Source organism: Abrus precatorius, unplaced genomic scaffold (assembly GCF_003935025.1).
Source record: "Abrus precatorius isolate BTA unplaced genomic scaffold, Abrus_2018 Scaffold6, whole genome shotgun sequence".
NCBI lineage: Eukaryota > Viridiplantae > Streptophyta > Magnoliopsida > Fabales > Fabaceae > Abrus > Abrus precatorius.
The window spans coordinates 9,475,007-9,491,934 of record NW_020874406.1 but is presented as its reverse complement, the minus strand read 5'-3'; the positions used below and the strand labels follow the sequence as shown (position 1 = coordinate 9,491,934).

The 16,928-nt window shown below is 31.9% G+C and overlaps 1 non-coding gene across 1 annotated transcript; it reads right to left on the bottom strand.

The window, feature by feature from the left end:
- Positions 1-1,334: 1,334 nt before the first annotated feature.
- LOC113870609 lies at positions 1,335-1,441 on the bottom strand. The gene has a single exon (XR_003505629.1). It is a non-coding gene; the product is annotated as a small nucleolar RNA R71 (small nucleolar RNA).
- Between the last annotated feature and the right edge of the window lie 15,487 nt (positions 1,442-16,928).

The window sequence follows — 16,928 nt, the reverse complement described above, 5'->3', positions numbered from 1 at the left end:
GAGTAACTAAGTCCATAGTTAGGGCTATGGGAACTATTGTTCATGAATTTATAGAATTTTGATATTTGAATTTAAATTTGATTTCCGTTTTGTGATTAGATTTTATTCTATTGCACTTCTTTCTTAATCCTAATTAATTATATCGTCAGGCAACCGTACCTCAGTTAATTAATAGATCTATAGGGTAAAACGAGACAAAGGATTAGGTGAACCAAACCAATCTTTCTCTTCTAATCGTTATTAAATTAACAAGTTCATAGGTTCTTTAAGCTTTCTCAAATTGATGTCTTGCATAACCATTGGGGATATTAATTTAGAGGAAAGAATATTAATATTGCATGACTATTGGTATTAATAGTATTCGTATGAATGATTGGTAATCACAAGGAAATCGGATTTAGAGTTAAATAGAAAAATAACATAAAGTATTGAATGAGAAAACTTATATGCCCTAGGTTCCTCTCCGATAAGTTTAACCAAAACGTGCATTGTATTCCTTACTCTTAGTTTTATAATTGATTTTATAAATTCTTGTTTTTAATTAATTTCGTATCTTTGAAGCTTAAACAATTGAATTAGAAAATTCTTAGTAATTGGAAATCAATCATTGTGGGACGATATTTCGAGAACTTAATTTAAGAATCCTTTATTACTTCTCGATGGGTACACTTGCCCTCCGAACAAGTTTTTGGCGCCGTTGCCGAGGATTGCTTTTTCAATATTAAGAAAATCTCAATTTTAATTGATTTAAGCAATTTGTATTTTATTTTGTTTTGTTTTGTTTATTGTTAATTTTTTTAATAATTTTTGTAATTATTTTATTTTAATTTTTTTATTTCACAATTTCTTTTAATGTATGCTCACTCGTTTTAAGTGCTCTACAACTTGTTTATTTGATCCGGAGATTGAGAGAACAGCGCGTAGACAAAGAAAAGAAGTGAGAGAGCAAAGAATGGTAGAGGGAAGGAGATCAATTCAAGATTACATGACACCCACTGCTAGAGGCACTCTTGGAAGCATTGCGGCACCAAATGTGGAGGCTAACAATTTTGAATTGAAACCAGTATTTATAACCATGGTCCAGAACTCGATATAGTTTGGAGGCTTGCCTAATGAAGACCCCAATCTTCATCTGACAAAGTTCCTCCGATTGACGGATACCATCAAGTACAATGGAGTCTCCAACAATGCTATTTGACTGTGTCTTTTCCCATTCTCGGTATCTGAAAAAGGTGAATGCTTGATTCGCCTCACTCCCAGCTAACTCCATCAGAACTTGGGAGGATTTCACTCAACAATTCTTGGGAAAGTACTTTCCTCCATCAAGGTCCTTTGAGCTTATGACGGAGATATGTTGCTTCCAACAACATGAAGCAGAATCCTTATTCGAGGCATGGGAGCGATTTGGAGAGCTTTTGAGGAGATGTCCTCATCATGATTTTCCAATGTGGAGACAGGTACAAATTTTTTACAGTGACTTATCAATCACTACCAGGGCTACAATTGATGCCGTAGCAGGAGGGTCCCTCATAAGAAAAGATCCAAATGATGCATACAAGTTGATAGATGAGATGACATCTTCTAACTTTCAGTGGCACACCGCTGACTCTTACGATATCAAGGGAAAAGAGAACGCTCCGGTCTACCAAGCAGAGAGCAGCAGCCCACTAATGAACCAAATGGCAGCCCTTGCAAAGCAACTAGAATCTTTAATGAAGGCTCAAGACTAACCTATAAGAGCTCCTGCAAGCCCAGAATTTAAGCAAGAAGAGGCAAACTTCATGGCAATCACAATTTGGGGTGAAGGAGTAATCCTCCTAACTCTTGGGGGAATGGCTTTGGAAGTCAAAATTCAAGTGTTTATCGCCCTCCTCATGTGCAAAGTCAGGGAGCAAGACCTGAAGGAAAAGAAGCTCCTAGATCTCAATTCAACTTTCAAGAACAGATGATGCAATATGTGCATTACTCTAATAAGAGGATGACAGAGCTTGAATCCAAATTGGACCAACATATTGAGAGAACTGATAAGAGGTTCGCAGAAGTCAAATCTGAAATACAAACCAGCTCCTCTAAGATGAGTGCACAATTCGAGCAAATTACGAATCTTCTGAGTCAAAGAGTGATGGGAATACTACCATCTCAGCCTGAGCCTAATCTAAGGGAGCAATGCAATGCCATTACTATAAGAAGTGGGAAAAATTTGAATGGGACGCAAACACATAAGTCATGCACGCCTGTGCTGAAGGAGGAGCACGCCCTTGCATCACCCTGCACGCCCATGCTGCCTGAAACAGAACGGCTGTGCTTTGAGCACAGTGCTGGATGATGAGCGAGGTCGTGCTTACCACCCAAATGCGAAAAAGGAGACAAGGAAAGATGCACCAGTGGCGACAAAACCAAAAGTTTCATTTCCACAACGATTGATGAGTAGCCAAAGAGACCCTCAGTTCAATAAGTTCCTTAGGATCCTCAGAAAGCTCCACATCAATATTTCTTTTGTTGAAGCCATATCACAGATGCCGAAATATGCTAAATTTCTCAAGGAGATGCTAAGCAACAAAAAGAAATTAGAAGAATTCGAGACACTTAGATTGAATAAGGAGTGCTCAGTAATTTTATTAAGAAAGTTGCCGCCTAAGCTTAAGGATCCAGGGAGTTTTACAATTCCATGCACTATAAGCAATTCTTATTTTGATAAAGTGCTCTGTGATTTAGGTGCTAGCATCAATCTAATGCCATTTTCTGTGTTTAAAAGGTTGGGTATGCAAGAACCCAAGCCAACTTCAATCTCTCTGTAGCTTGCTGATCGTTCAATAACGTATCCTAGGGGCATAGTGGAGGATGTCCTAGTCAAGGTAGATAAGTTCATGTTTCCTGCAGATTTCATTGTCCTTGACATAGAAGAGGATGACGAAGTACCCATCATACTAGGGAGGCCTTTCCTAGTCACAGGAAGAACGATAATAGATGTTCAGCAAGGGAAGTTCACACTGAGACTAGATGATGAGGAAGTTGTATTTCAAGTTTTCAATTCTTTCAAGTACCCTTCTAGCCAAGAGTCCTGTCACTTTGTGAGCACTATGAATGTTGCTTCTCCTCCTCCAATTTATGTGAAGCATGGAACCATAAGAAAAAGGCCAAGGAGGAAGCAATATAAGAAGAAGAAAAGACAAAAGCTTAAACCATTCATTAATAAGCCTCCTAATTCGAAGCTTAAATTTTCTTCTCTTTATTCTAATCCCCATCTTATGAATAATTTTTCTGATGTAATAGGTGTTGGGGAGGCAAAGCTGCTGGGGAGATAATTGCATATCAAGGGAGTCACCTTTGAGTCTCATACCTTCTTCCCACTATGATTTAACAGGAACGTCAGGCTCGTGACGTTAAACAAGCGCTCCCATGAGACAACCTGTGTCTTTTATTTTTTTCTTTTTATTTATTTTAATTTTTACTATTTATATTTTATTTTTAGAATAAAGAATAAGCATATTGAAAGATTGCAAGAATGGAGTTGTCCCCACACTTTTGAGCTTTGATTTGAAAGCACGCCCATGCTCATCACATACACAGTCATGCATTGAGTCGCAGTTGTGAGAGAAAGCTTTACATCATAAGCATGGGCGTGCTCAAGATTTCAGCATGACCGTGCTCCCTCACCCAAAGTCGTCGCGCCAAGAATTATCAGGGAACCTCTTTCCTTTTTATTCAATTGCCCTCTTTGCATGCTTTTAAGTTAATTGCTTTCAAACATTGAGGACAATATTTTGCTTTAAGTATGGGGGAGTAGTTCCTAATTATAGTATTGTTATTTGCATTTTACTGAGTAAAGTGCCTATACTATTTTTATGATAATGTAAAACTTTTTTCCTCATGGAACCCAATTTTTTCCAGATAGAAGAGCATGTTGAGTGATTATTATTGGCATTATACTTTCATTTGGAAACTAATAATTAGCTGGATTCCTTACTTTTATGCTCTACATTAAACTTTAACCCACAGATGTGAGTTTTGAGCCTTAAAGGAGATTTCTATCTTAATTTAATTAATTGTACCCCTTTCCTCATTATTTTGTGTGATTATCTCCTTAGGTTTTGTGCTCTAGAACTTGACTTGGAACCAACTTAAGACTTCTCTTTTTAATTGCATGTTTTTAATATGATTGAGGCATAATAGGATTTTTATTCTTGGCCTTCAACATGTTTGAGATACAACTAGTTGTTCACTTTGAGCTTTATTGATTTTCTTGGTCCTTTACATTAAATTTATAAAATATTTTGATGACCTTGAGTTAATGAATGGAATTGAGTTGTTGAATTGTTTGATTAATTCTCCTCTATATCTCTCATATGCAAAAAGAAAGAAAGAAAGAAAGTATGAAAAAGAAAATGAAAAAAAAAGAAAAAAAAAGAAAAAGGGTTATATATGATTGAAATGAGAGAGGAGTAAAGATACTGTTCATATACAAAAATATAAAAAATACTCCAAGAGCTTCATTTGTAAACATAGGGGATGTTTATAATTTTTATAATTTATTACCCCTTTCTTTCATTTATCTCGCCTCAAATTATTATAACCCCTAGACCACATTATAACCTGAAAAAGACCTCATGATTTTTACTTGCTTTTAATTTATTTAGTGGAGAGTCGGTTTATAGTCAAGCCTATGGTAGTACACTTTTCTTTAGGAGAACTGAGTGATATCTCATTTTGTCCCTTAATGAGAGATGAAAGTAGAATACCTTAGTTTAACGTTTGAGTGAAAAGTATGGAATTATAAGATTCTAATTAAGAATCCTTTTGATTGCTTATTCTCATTGATATTACTCTTATTGCTCTCTTTATCTCCGTTGTTTTGGGTTCTGTGTGTGGTATTATATTTTAAGTTATTATGTTATTCACTTAACCAGCACTTTGCTTGAGGACAAGCAAATAGATAAGTATGGGGAAGTTGATAAGTCTGTAATTAAGCCTTATTTTACAGCCCATATATTCATATTTGACCTTTATTTTATTTGGATTTTACACTAATTTATATATTAATTGTGTAGTTTGGTATAAAGAGGCCGCAAGTGGATTTTGGGTGCATTATGGGCCGAAATTGATAGAAGATTAGAGTTTCGCAGTAATTAGCACGCCCAGAACCTTCCAACAAGCACAGAGGTGCTTTAAGCCTATGCACGGTCGTGCTTAAGGCCTTGCACGGCCGTGCTTATCTTCAAGAAGCCCAATTATGAAGAGTTTTTAGAGTTTTCAAACCCTATTAAAAGGAAGACCTGAGGCACCATTAGGAACACCGTTTTGACATCTTGGCTTTGACTCTAGAATACATTTGATCTCGTCTCTCTTGCACGGGATCCTTGGCACATGCTTGGAAAGACTTGGAGCTTCGAGCGATCGTACTTGAAGACTGAAAACACATCTCACACTTTAGTTTGCTATTTCTTTTGATTATGACTTTGTTTATGATTGTTTTAGTTCTTTTCTTTAGCATGAGTAACTAAGTTCATAGCTCAGGCTATGAGAACTATTGTTCATGAATTTATGGAATTTTGATATTTGAATTTAAATTTGATTTCTGTTTTGTGATTAGATTTTATCCTATTGCGCTTCTTTCTTAATCCTAATTAATTATATCGTCAGGCGACCGTACCTCGGTTAATTAATAGATTTATAGGGTAAAACGAGACAACGGATTAGGTGGATCAAACCAATCTTTCTCTTCTAATCGTTATTAAATTAACAAGTTCATAGGTTCCTTAAGCTTTTTCAAATTGATGTCTTGCATGACCATTGGAGATATTAATTTAGAAAAAAGAATATTAATATTGCATGGCCATTGAGTATTAATAGTATTCGTATGAATGATTGGTAATTACAAGGAAATCGAATTTAGAGTTAAATAGAAAAATAACATAAATGATTGAATGAAAAAACCCATATGCCCTAGGTTCCTCTCCGATAAGTTTAACCAAGACGTGCATTATATTTCTTACTCTTAGTTTTATAATTGATTTTATAAATTCTTGTTTTTAATTAATCTCGTATCTTTGAAACTTAAACAATTGAATTAGAAAATTCTTAGTAATTAGAAATCAATCCTTGTGAAACGATATTTTGGAAACTTAATTTAAGAACTCTTTATTATTTCTCGATAGGTACACTTGCCCTCCGAACAATTATTAATGGAAATTTTTATTATTATTCAACACTTACTTCTAAATTTAAGTAATTTTGTTTCAGGTGTGACTTCCATGTAACTTTTTAAATTTTTATTTTTATTTCAAATTTTGTTCTTTGCGCATATTTTTCTCCATTTCTTGAATTCTTTTTTAATGATCCATGTCTTTATTTTAGACTTCAATTTTTCACTCTTTTTTAATCAACTTTTATATTATATTAGAATTTAAGTATAAACTTAATCTTTTTATATATATATGCAAAACTTGATCTAAGAGTGCAGAGAATAAAGTTGAAGTTAATCTACTTATCTAAAGGAATTTTGATAAATTAAATTATTAATCCTCTTACTTGAAAATCTTTTACTTTATTACTAATTTGCTGACATGAAATTTTATTATCTAAGATAGAAAATAAAATTCCCACTCCTAGATTTTAGGGGAAAATTTTCGGTGAGACATGCAGGTGAGAGGCTCCTCTCATGCAAACACTACACGGTCCATCGTAAAAACAATTTTTAACTTATTTAAAAGCTTATAATTTATTAATTTAGTTAATAAATTTATAAAATTATTTAATAAATTAAGAATGTATGAAATTTATAATTTTTAATAGCTATTTAAAGAAAAGTATTTAACTTTCAAATATTAGTTACTAATATTTTTATTACATTTTTATCATTCATTTATTTTAAAGACAATTTATTCATCTCACAATTAAAACCTTACATGTTAATGTATTTTTTTCGTTCTCTTCAAGATAGTTCTTTTCCTTTTCTCTATTTTTTTAATGCTTCGTTTATCTTTTTTATTTATAATATATTTTATATAAAAATATATGACTTAAATATTTCATATTTAAATATGTAAGAAATTTTTTTGCACATAATTATTTGATTAATTGACTGAGAGTAAATGAATAAAATAAATAATATTTAATTAAATATTATATTAATATAATGATATATATTTTTAAGTTATTTAACACAAAAATTAATTAATCATACAGCTAATTTATCAAACAATTTTAATTTTATAAACTATTTATATAAATATAAATCTACAATTTTTGCCTAATTTTGCAATTTAAAATGACAACTTCTGAACTTTCATATGATTTTAATAAAGATAGCATTGTCGTTCATAGGTTCAAGAATATGACTATATTCCCCCACCAATCATCGAACAACGTGTCGTCTTATACTATGACCACCTCCACCAAAATGCTGTGGCAAAATATAGCTGCAGCAAACCTTGAAAATTCCTCAGCCAGTTCTTACAATGTTTGAAAAAGTAAGCCAAGTTCAGAGAAAGAAAGGAGAAAAGGATTTGACGGGAGAAGAGGTTAAATTTTTATTTATTTATTTATGTATTTAATATTGAAATAAAAGGATAATAAATAGTTTAATTGGATAAATGATATTATTATATTTTTTATTTATATATTTTTTAAAATATAAAAATAAATATATTTTAAAATTAATATTTTTATTTTTTATAATTTTTTAAAAAAATTTACTTAAAAATTATTTTAAAAAAATTAGAATTTTAATTGTAAAAGAATATGAGAGAGAAAATTTTAAATTAGGAGAACTTAAAAAATTAACATTAGAAGGGTGTTGGAAGATTTAGAAAAATTTTAAACTTTTTCTCTTCTAATTAAATAACTTTTAAATAAAGGTTATCTCCTCTTAACTCTTTTTTTACTCTCTTAAACACAACTTTTAATTATAGTCTTAAAAATATGATTTCATCCAAACTTTCTCCTAACAGCGTCAATTACGGGAATAGAAGGAGAACTAATTGGTACGGTAATTAAAATCTATTGATTAATTTATATAGTCGAATTATAATTTTATAATTTTATAATTTATAATTTGTTAATATGTGTTTAAGATTTTACAATAAAAAACTTGTGTCCGTTAAATTTTAACTTAAATAAGTGTTTTATCATGTAAAAAATCTATTTTTAGAACTGATCTTATAAAAAAGAAGCTAAATTTACATTTTTAATAGATTAAACATGTAAATGTATATATTAACTTTTTTCAATTAGATGCTGAGTTTACAAATAAAATTTTAATTTAGCATTATTGCGTGTAAAACATATAGCAAATATTTATTATAATCAGCGTGTAATATTTAAAAACAAAAACTTAAATAAAATTTTAAATCATATAAAAATTATTATAGTTAGAATTAGTCTTTATAAAAATGTTCAAATTTAATCTCTACCAGATTAAGTGAATAAAAAATAAGTTCTTAATGTTAATTTTTATTAGTTAAATATCCAGTTTACTAACAAAATTTTAACTTTAATCTGAGTTGAACTTAGTAAGTAGTAACTCAATGTTTAACAAAAGTTAATGGTGAAGACCTTTTTTTTTTATCAGCTTAATTTGTTAGAAATTAAATTCTAAAATTTTATTAGGAACTAATTTCAAACATAATTTTTATAGAAATATAAAACATATATAAATCTCTAATTTAAAATATTTTTAAATATTGCGTGTTAAATATAAATCTCTAATATTATAAAGAATATTTTTGCTTAATTTATTTGAGACAAAATCCTAAAAAAATTAGAATAATTATAAATATAATAATTTTTGTAATGATAAAATATTTATTTAAATCTTAAATTTTTAGCAAAATTTATAAAATGTTATAAGAATTAATCTATTAATAATATCCCTGAAAAATCGCTGCTAAAGTGTTATTATTTAATCACCACGGTCAAACCAGCTGAGCCTCTCATTTATAACGTGGATATTATTGTTCTTTGAAGAATAAGTGTATTAGTTGCATTCTTTAAACGTGTGCCTTGCGGGGCACAATCGCGGGCCTTTCTCGCTCCAACCCTCTTCAAATTTGATATTTCAACGCTCGCATCATCCTAATCACGATTTTGGTGTCATTTTCTCAAATTGTTAAACTCTTCAGCTTTTCTCACGAAGGGAACAAAATTTTCTGCTTATCCAAATCGAAACCAGCTTTGTTTCTAGGAAAATCGACGCGTTACACTCCAGAGGTAACTCGACCAAGCACCGTGTACGACCCCCAGACGTGGGGAACCCAATATATATATATAATTAATTGTGCAGTAAAAACAATTGTATACTGTGTGATACTTTTTTATACAAACTCTAAAATTATTATGTTAAACATTTTATTCTATAATTCTTCATTCATTTCATTTATTTGTTATTTTCTTCTATCCTTTTACATAATTATTTAGAGAAACCACCACCAACTCTCCTTCATCGTTATTGCCAACTGTCCAATGCTCTCTTTCTTATCCGTAGTTTTCAAGTCTTGAGATTCCATCATAAATTATAACACCTAAATCTTTTGTTTTTCTTCTTTTACCATAAATGTTTTAGGATGATGCTTTCAATAAGTCTACAATAGGGTCTCCACAATAGTAACATGAGACCTAATGTTAACCCACAAGATCTTTTTTTTCCATTTAAATAATAAAATTAAATATTAACACAAATCAAATATACTTTTAGTCTTCAATTTAATTACATTACCAGCTTTCACACTCTCAATTTCTTTCAGTAATCCTTCAATCCAAACATATATACTCTCTTTGTAAAGTTCACAAAACTTGTTTAATCACCGTGGCATTAAAAGTGATAAATTGAGTTTTTATTATCTAATTCATCACTTAAAGAAGTTCAATTAACAACAAAGACTAATTTTTATTATTTAAAAATACTAAAAAATAAATCTTAAAAAATATTTTTTAGGAATAATTCTAATCATTGTTGTTTTATAAGGACACAAACATAATAAATTAATTTTTATTAATAATAATTAAATTTTTATTTCAAATTTTTGTAATTTTTGAAATATTTTTATTTAAAAAATTATTTTAATGAAATAATATTTATATAATATAAAATAATTACTTGTTGAATAAAAATAGACGTATTTATTATTTTCAAAGTATGAAATATTATGTAGTCTTGAGTTTGAGTCACGGTAACTATGTTAAATACTCACAGAAAGAATTTTGTCGCTTAACGTTGTCCTAACATGCTAGAATATAATTGTCTATAGTAGATGATACATGTAATTAAAAAAGAAAGAAAGAAAATATGAAATATTTAATATTTTTATTTAAAAATTATAAAAATGAAGAATAAAAAATAATTAATTTTGTTAAATAAAATATTAACCAATATATTAAAGATACTTATTAAAAATTATAAAAACATATAATACACTCATTTTATGATTTTGAGTACACTTTTTAATTTTAATATATTTTATAATAAGAATTTATTATGTAAATTTATTAACAAATATTTCGAAGCCTAATTATAACTCTTTATTTAACTTACTTTAAATAAATCAAGTTTGCCAACGAATATGAATTTTATTGATAAACATTGAATTGCATATCACAAAAATGCGTGTTTCAAATCATGTTACTAGTGTAAGAATCTTGTGGATGAATAGTCACTCATTACCTGAATTTTAGGGTTTAGGGTAAGAACTTCAAAGTCCAACTAAGATTCCAAATTTGTGGTGCTAAAATTGTATGCATAAGATAAGATACTTCAATCAATAGGGCTCGATGTTCCCTAGACGGCTAGACGCACCAAGTTGACATCTTTTCCCAGGCTCGCACGTCCTATAACAGATATGGAACTCCATGATGCTCTCAAGCTATGGGTAGTCTTAAGGTGCCTGGGCCTCGTTGATTTCAACTTTCAAGCCGTTTTTTATCAATCACAATGGGATATAGTGGGGTCAACTCTTTGCAAATTAATCCATGATATAGAGGAATTACTGAGCAAAATTGCTGAGGTAAATAACATTCTTATTACACTAATTCCAAAAGTGAACGGTGTTACCTCTTTGTAAACATATGCGATCTATGCAATATTTCCTATAAAGTGGTTACTAAAGTTTTAGCTACTCGACTTAGAAGTATAATGGAAGGTCTAATAAGTTCAAATCAATGTAGTTTTATTCTAAATAGGTAAATTATAGACAACATTGTCATTACTCAAAGGAATTTATTCTATAAAGCACAAATTTGGAAGAAAAGGTGGATAACTATTAAAGTAGATCTTAAAAAGGCTTATGATAGGTTAAACTGGACTTTTGTTAAGGATACATTGGACTTCCGCAGGTTTTTGTAGAATTAGTTTAGGCATGTATCTCTACTCCAACCTTACGCATGCTTTGGAATGGTGAAGCCCTAAAGGAGTTTCATCCTTCAAGAGGGATTCGACAAGGGATTCTCTATTTATAATACTTTAATTTAATTTCTAAATAAATGAATTTTGTAATAAATAGGAATAATAAAATTTTCATTCAAATAATTTTGAACACATAGTTTTATTAAAGTATTTCAAAATAAGAATGGATTACAAATTTGAATCAAACTATTGCTACAGGATTTAATTAATACATTCTAATTTCAAAAAAATAATTTCCTAAGTCCTATAGCAGTTTCATCAATCTCTTCATTGAGCCCGGTGTTGATCATCTTAGTCACCTAAAAAATAAATGTAAGGGTGAGTACTCTACACTATCACATACACTCACCTCACATATTACACACCTTTCTTACATTATTCAAATCACACATCAACAGGCATAAAATAATACATTTTCAATATTTCATTTCAATTTCACAAACAGGTGCACTCACTGTATCATCAAACAATCCACACATACGTGTGCTCACCGAGGAGTGAAAAGAGGTTCGTGAAAAGAGGCTCTCTCGCTACAGCGAGACTGCAACTAAAAAATGCACCCCCTCTATTGCCTTCTTGCTACAACGAGGAGTCTCTCGCTACAACAAAAACGCAACAGAATCACATCCTTTGCCCAGTACCTTCTCGCTACAGCGAGAATGCCCTTGCAACACACACTTTATCTATACTCAAATAATTTCAGTCCAACCATAAGTCAACACATACACTTATATTCGCGTATTTATCCACATATATTTATACACATATTCACACAACCATTCAAATACACTTCATCGTCATATAACTCAAACACACACAAACATATAGCAATCCACATACATTCATATTAATAAATCAATATACAGTTACAAAACTTGAGGCATTACACTATCACTGTACCTGTTTGTGCTCTACTTGAAACTCTTGTTTTATATTATTGAAATTGTGGTTACTCATAAACTTTGGAAACTAGTAAAGATTTCTATTCTCTAAAATTGCGGTTACTCATAAACTCTTGTTTTATATTATTGAAATTGCAATTATTCATATCTAGCCTTTGCAGATGATCTTATATTATTCCCTGAGGCATCTATGGAGCAAGTGGAAATTATCCAATCTTGTTTAGATATTTTCTGTAAGAGTTCAAGTCAAAAAGTCAATCAGGACAAAACTAGCATCTTTTTCTCTAAGAATGTGGGTGTGCAGTGAAGTCAAAAATCAACAAAGCTTTTGGATTTCAACGTATAGATTTTGGGAGTTTCTATTTAGCATGGAAGAGTCAATAACAAGCTCCTTAACTCGGTGTTGACTCACGTCAATCGTAAGTTGAGCAATTGGAAAGAAAAGTATTTATCCTTTGCGAGGAGACTCACCCTCACCAAATTGTCCTAGTTGCTATTATTGCCTATACTATGAATTATGTCTTTCTACCACAGCAACTTTGTGATGATGTTGACAAGCTGTGCAGAAATTTTCTATGTAGCTATACTAGTGATTAGCGTGAAATCCATCCTGTTGCTTGGACTACCATTTGCAAACCAAAGGAGGAGGGTGGACTTGGTTTAAGAGAATCTCAGCTTGTCAACAAATGCTTCATGATAAAGAATTGTTGGTAGCTTTGCACTAAAATAGACAAATTATGAGTGAAAGTTTTGCGTGGAAAATATTAGTATGGTAATGAGTTGTAACTAAGAGAACAAAGGCATCCAACTATTGGAGAGGAATATATGATGCATGGGAGGCTATTCAAAAAAATATTGTCTGGAATATTGGGGATGGCCTAAGTGTTCATTTCTGGAAGGATGTTTGGCTGCCCTCTCAAACTCACCTGGTGGATTTAATTAGAATACAAATTCCAGAAGAGAAGTATGATAAAAAAAAAAAAGTGGCAGAGTATATCAATCAGGATGGGTTGTTGGGAGCTAGATCATCTTCGTCATCTGTTTACTCCTAATACATGGCATGAAATCATTGGTCATGCACCACCATCTCTGGACCCATAATCCTGATGTTATTGTGTGGAGAGGTTCATCAGATGGAGTATTTACTATCAAATCTGCTTCTAATTCTATTCGCTCATTTACCTTTTCAGGAACTTCTCAGGTATATAATCTAATCTAGAAATGGAAAGGACCGGAGCATATCCGTTGCTTCCTGTGTCGAGTAGCACGATCTAGATTATGCACAAATGATTGGAAGATGCGTCGTGGACTATCAGTTGATTCCTGTTGTTCCATGTGTTGTAACGAATATGAAAAAATCCTGCATGTAACGAATATGGGAAAATCTGGCATATAGGCCCTTGAAAAATAATTTCTTTATATGTCCTTTGACTCAGTGGGTCGTGAAAAATCTAGAATGCAATTAGCAGCTTTGGACATAATGTTTGCAGTTACGCTGTATTTTATATGGAAGGCTAGAAACAAATTAGTGTTTCAATAGGTTTAGATCCACGTTCATCAAATCACATGTGAGATTAAAGCACGAGTTGGTGAGATAACCATCAGCATGTTCAACGAGAGAAGGATGCCTCTGCCCCATAGCCAATATAGTGAGCCCATTGGGTGGATAAAGCCTATTGCGGGATCCTTTAAGCTAAACTGCGATGGAGCTGTCTTTGAAGCTTCTAATGCATCTTGCGAAGGAATTTTATGAGACAGTTTAGGTAATTTTGTTTTTGCCTTTTCTGGTATGGTGAGTCGGTGTTCAATGATCCTAGTCGAGCTATCGGCAATTTTTCATGGTTTAAAGATTATTCGAGACCGTTGCCTTGTTGGCCATATTCAAATAGAGTCGGATTTTGCTTTGGCTAAATTCCTTAATGAGGGTTGCTTTAGGGAAATCAAGTGGTTCGGATGGCGAGTGACAAACATGATTTTGATTGTGTTCACATCTTGAGAGAAGCTAATCAAATTATTGATTGTTTGGCTAAAAAGGGCGAGTAGCATGATCTAGCTTATGCACAAATGATTGGAAGATGCGTCATGGACTATCAGTTGATTCCTGTTGTTCCATGTGTTGTAACGAATATGAAAAAATCGTGCATGTAACAAATATGGAAAAATCTGGCATATAGGCCCTTGAAAAATAATTTCTTTATATGTCCTTTGACTTAGTGGGTCGTGAAAAATCTAGAATGCAATTAGCAGCTTTGGAGCATAATGTTTGCAGTTACGCTGTATTTTATATGGAAGGCTAGAAACAAATTAGTGTTTCCACAGGTTCAGGTCCACGTTCATCAAATCACATGTGAGATTAAAGCACGAGTTGGTGAGATAACCATCAGCATGTTCAACGAGAGAAGGATGCCTCGTTTATGGTTAGTTTATTTCAAGAAAATTCAGGATTTCGGACAAAATTACAATTTTTCAAATTGGTTTCCTCAATGGTAGGACTTCTTCGGACCTATTGAAGCAATTCTTCCTTCTTCAGTCAAAGAAGGATTTAAGCATTTCAAGAACAGATAAGCCTCTAACTCAAGAATAGGTGCAGATCTCAAGTTCTTTTCTACTTTTGCTCTAGCCTGAGTATTCTCATGGCAACATAGATACAGCAAGACAGAAAAGGAAGATGTCCTTCCCATTCTTCATAGGTATTCCTTTATAAAATGGTGGAACCAATTCAATGCAGATCATGCAGGACCTCCAGGAGTTAATAAATTCTTCGAAGCCAATCCTTAGTTATTAAAGCTCGTTGATCCAGCAACCTTCCAATTTCTTAATCAGAAATCCAGAATTGCAGCCTTTTTGTCAAGATGTGATTCAAAAGAAAAATTAAAGGATAATCTAAAAGATATCCTCCTTCTTCTTCAGAATCAAGATGAAGCATAACCTCTACAAAGAAGAATTCTCAGTCTAAAAATATTGAAGACTTTTATCAAAATGAAGATGATTATTTCGGTATAAACATTCAAGAATTATAACCTATACTGTAGCAAATAGTTCCTGTAGTCAATCAGAACTATAAAAACAGTATTTTTAATTTCTATATAAGGAGTCTTTAACCATGTTGTGAGGTACCCTTTTGTTTAGTAATCTTTGTGTGAGAAACTAGAGAGAAGTGCTCTGAAATACTATCTTTGTAAGCCTTTTCTTCAAGTTTTTAATAAAGTTTAATATTTTTCTGTATTTTCTTTCTCTTTTCTCCCTTTAGCTGGTTCTGTTCGGATTACCGTCCAACTTTTTTTTCTTCTCCTTCCACTAGTTATGTGTTGGTTCTACCGTCGTTCCAATTTCTTATGTTTTCATTCTGCATTTTTATTTCTGTGCTTTACATTTCTGCATTTTTATTTAATAGTCCTGCTATTGCCTACTTTCCTTTCAGTCTTTTAATTTCCTAGATCCACTTTAGGTTCTCTGGTATTAGAGCCTGATAGGGAAGTAGGAATATATATGTGGATCATGTTCATCTGGATTTGGACTTTAAATTTAATGTACAGTTCTTTGTTCTTATGAAATACCTTTACTAGAAGTACAACAATTCTTAGTTCTTTTGAATAGGGCTGCAGTAGTAAGACTCGTGTGGATGAAGGACAGTAAGGCTGATTCGATGATGTTGTAAAGAAAGAAAGAACATAAGAAGCTGGTAGCTATAGTAAATATGTTTCTGTTTATGTAAGAAAAAAAATCAGATCTAAAAGAAAAAAGTTATAAATGATCTAATAAGTATATTTTTATGGAACCAAATGAGGATGATGAACCAGAGGTTTATTTTATAATATCTAGACTCCTCGCTCCTTCTCCTGTATTTCTCTCTGTTCTAACTCTAGCTCATCTTCCTCTTCTCCTTCAAAAAATATTCTACTCCACGATCAGGAGGGATAATCTCCTGAAATCACACCAAAACACAACCTCTTCGACGAAGAAGTTTGCTTCAAAGAGATCAATCAAAACATAGATGACTGGACTATTCCAGTAATTCCTCAGGATACATTATATGTTCCTAAGAAAAAACCAAGAGATGCAATTCTGATTACATTATCAAGACTGTTGAAAACAATATTCTTCTAAGACAAGACATAGGAGAAGAATTCCATCTCCTGTCAAAACATTGTCAATGAACATCACAGAAAATATAAATACCTCCACATAGGATGTGTTCAAGTTGCCATCAAACCTTTGATAGATATAGGCATAGATGTCGCTATCTTAATATGTCTTAGAGATGTAAGACACAATAGGTTTGAAGATTCCCTAATAGGAATGGTAGAAACTAGTCTTGGCCAAGGATCGATCTATTTCAACTATTATCCTAACAAGACAGTGAGTCTAATAGATGTTAATATTCTAGACTTTCTGTTTCTCAACATTCGCTTTCATAGGTTAGACATGAAAGAGGGATCTATTCCCGGGCACTAATCTATAGGATTCAATATAAGGTCATGAACTTTGGTGTATATAGTGTTATCCTCAAACCGCAGAAAGGTGAGACTACTTTGTTTATCACTGATATGACAAAAGCTAATGTATCTCTTCCTAGAGTCATCAAGTGGGATGAGGTCACTCTTCCAGAGAAATGGGTTATGGACAAAGCC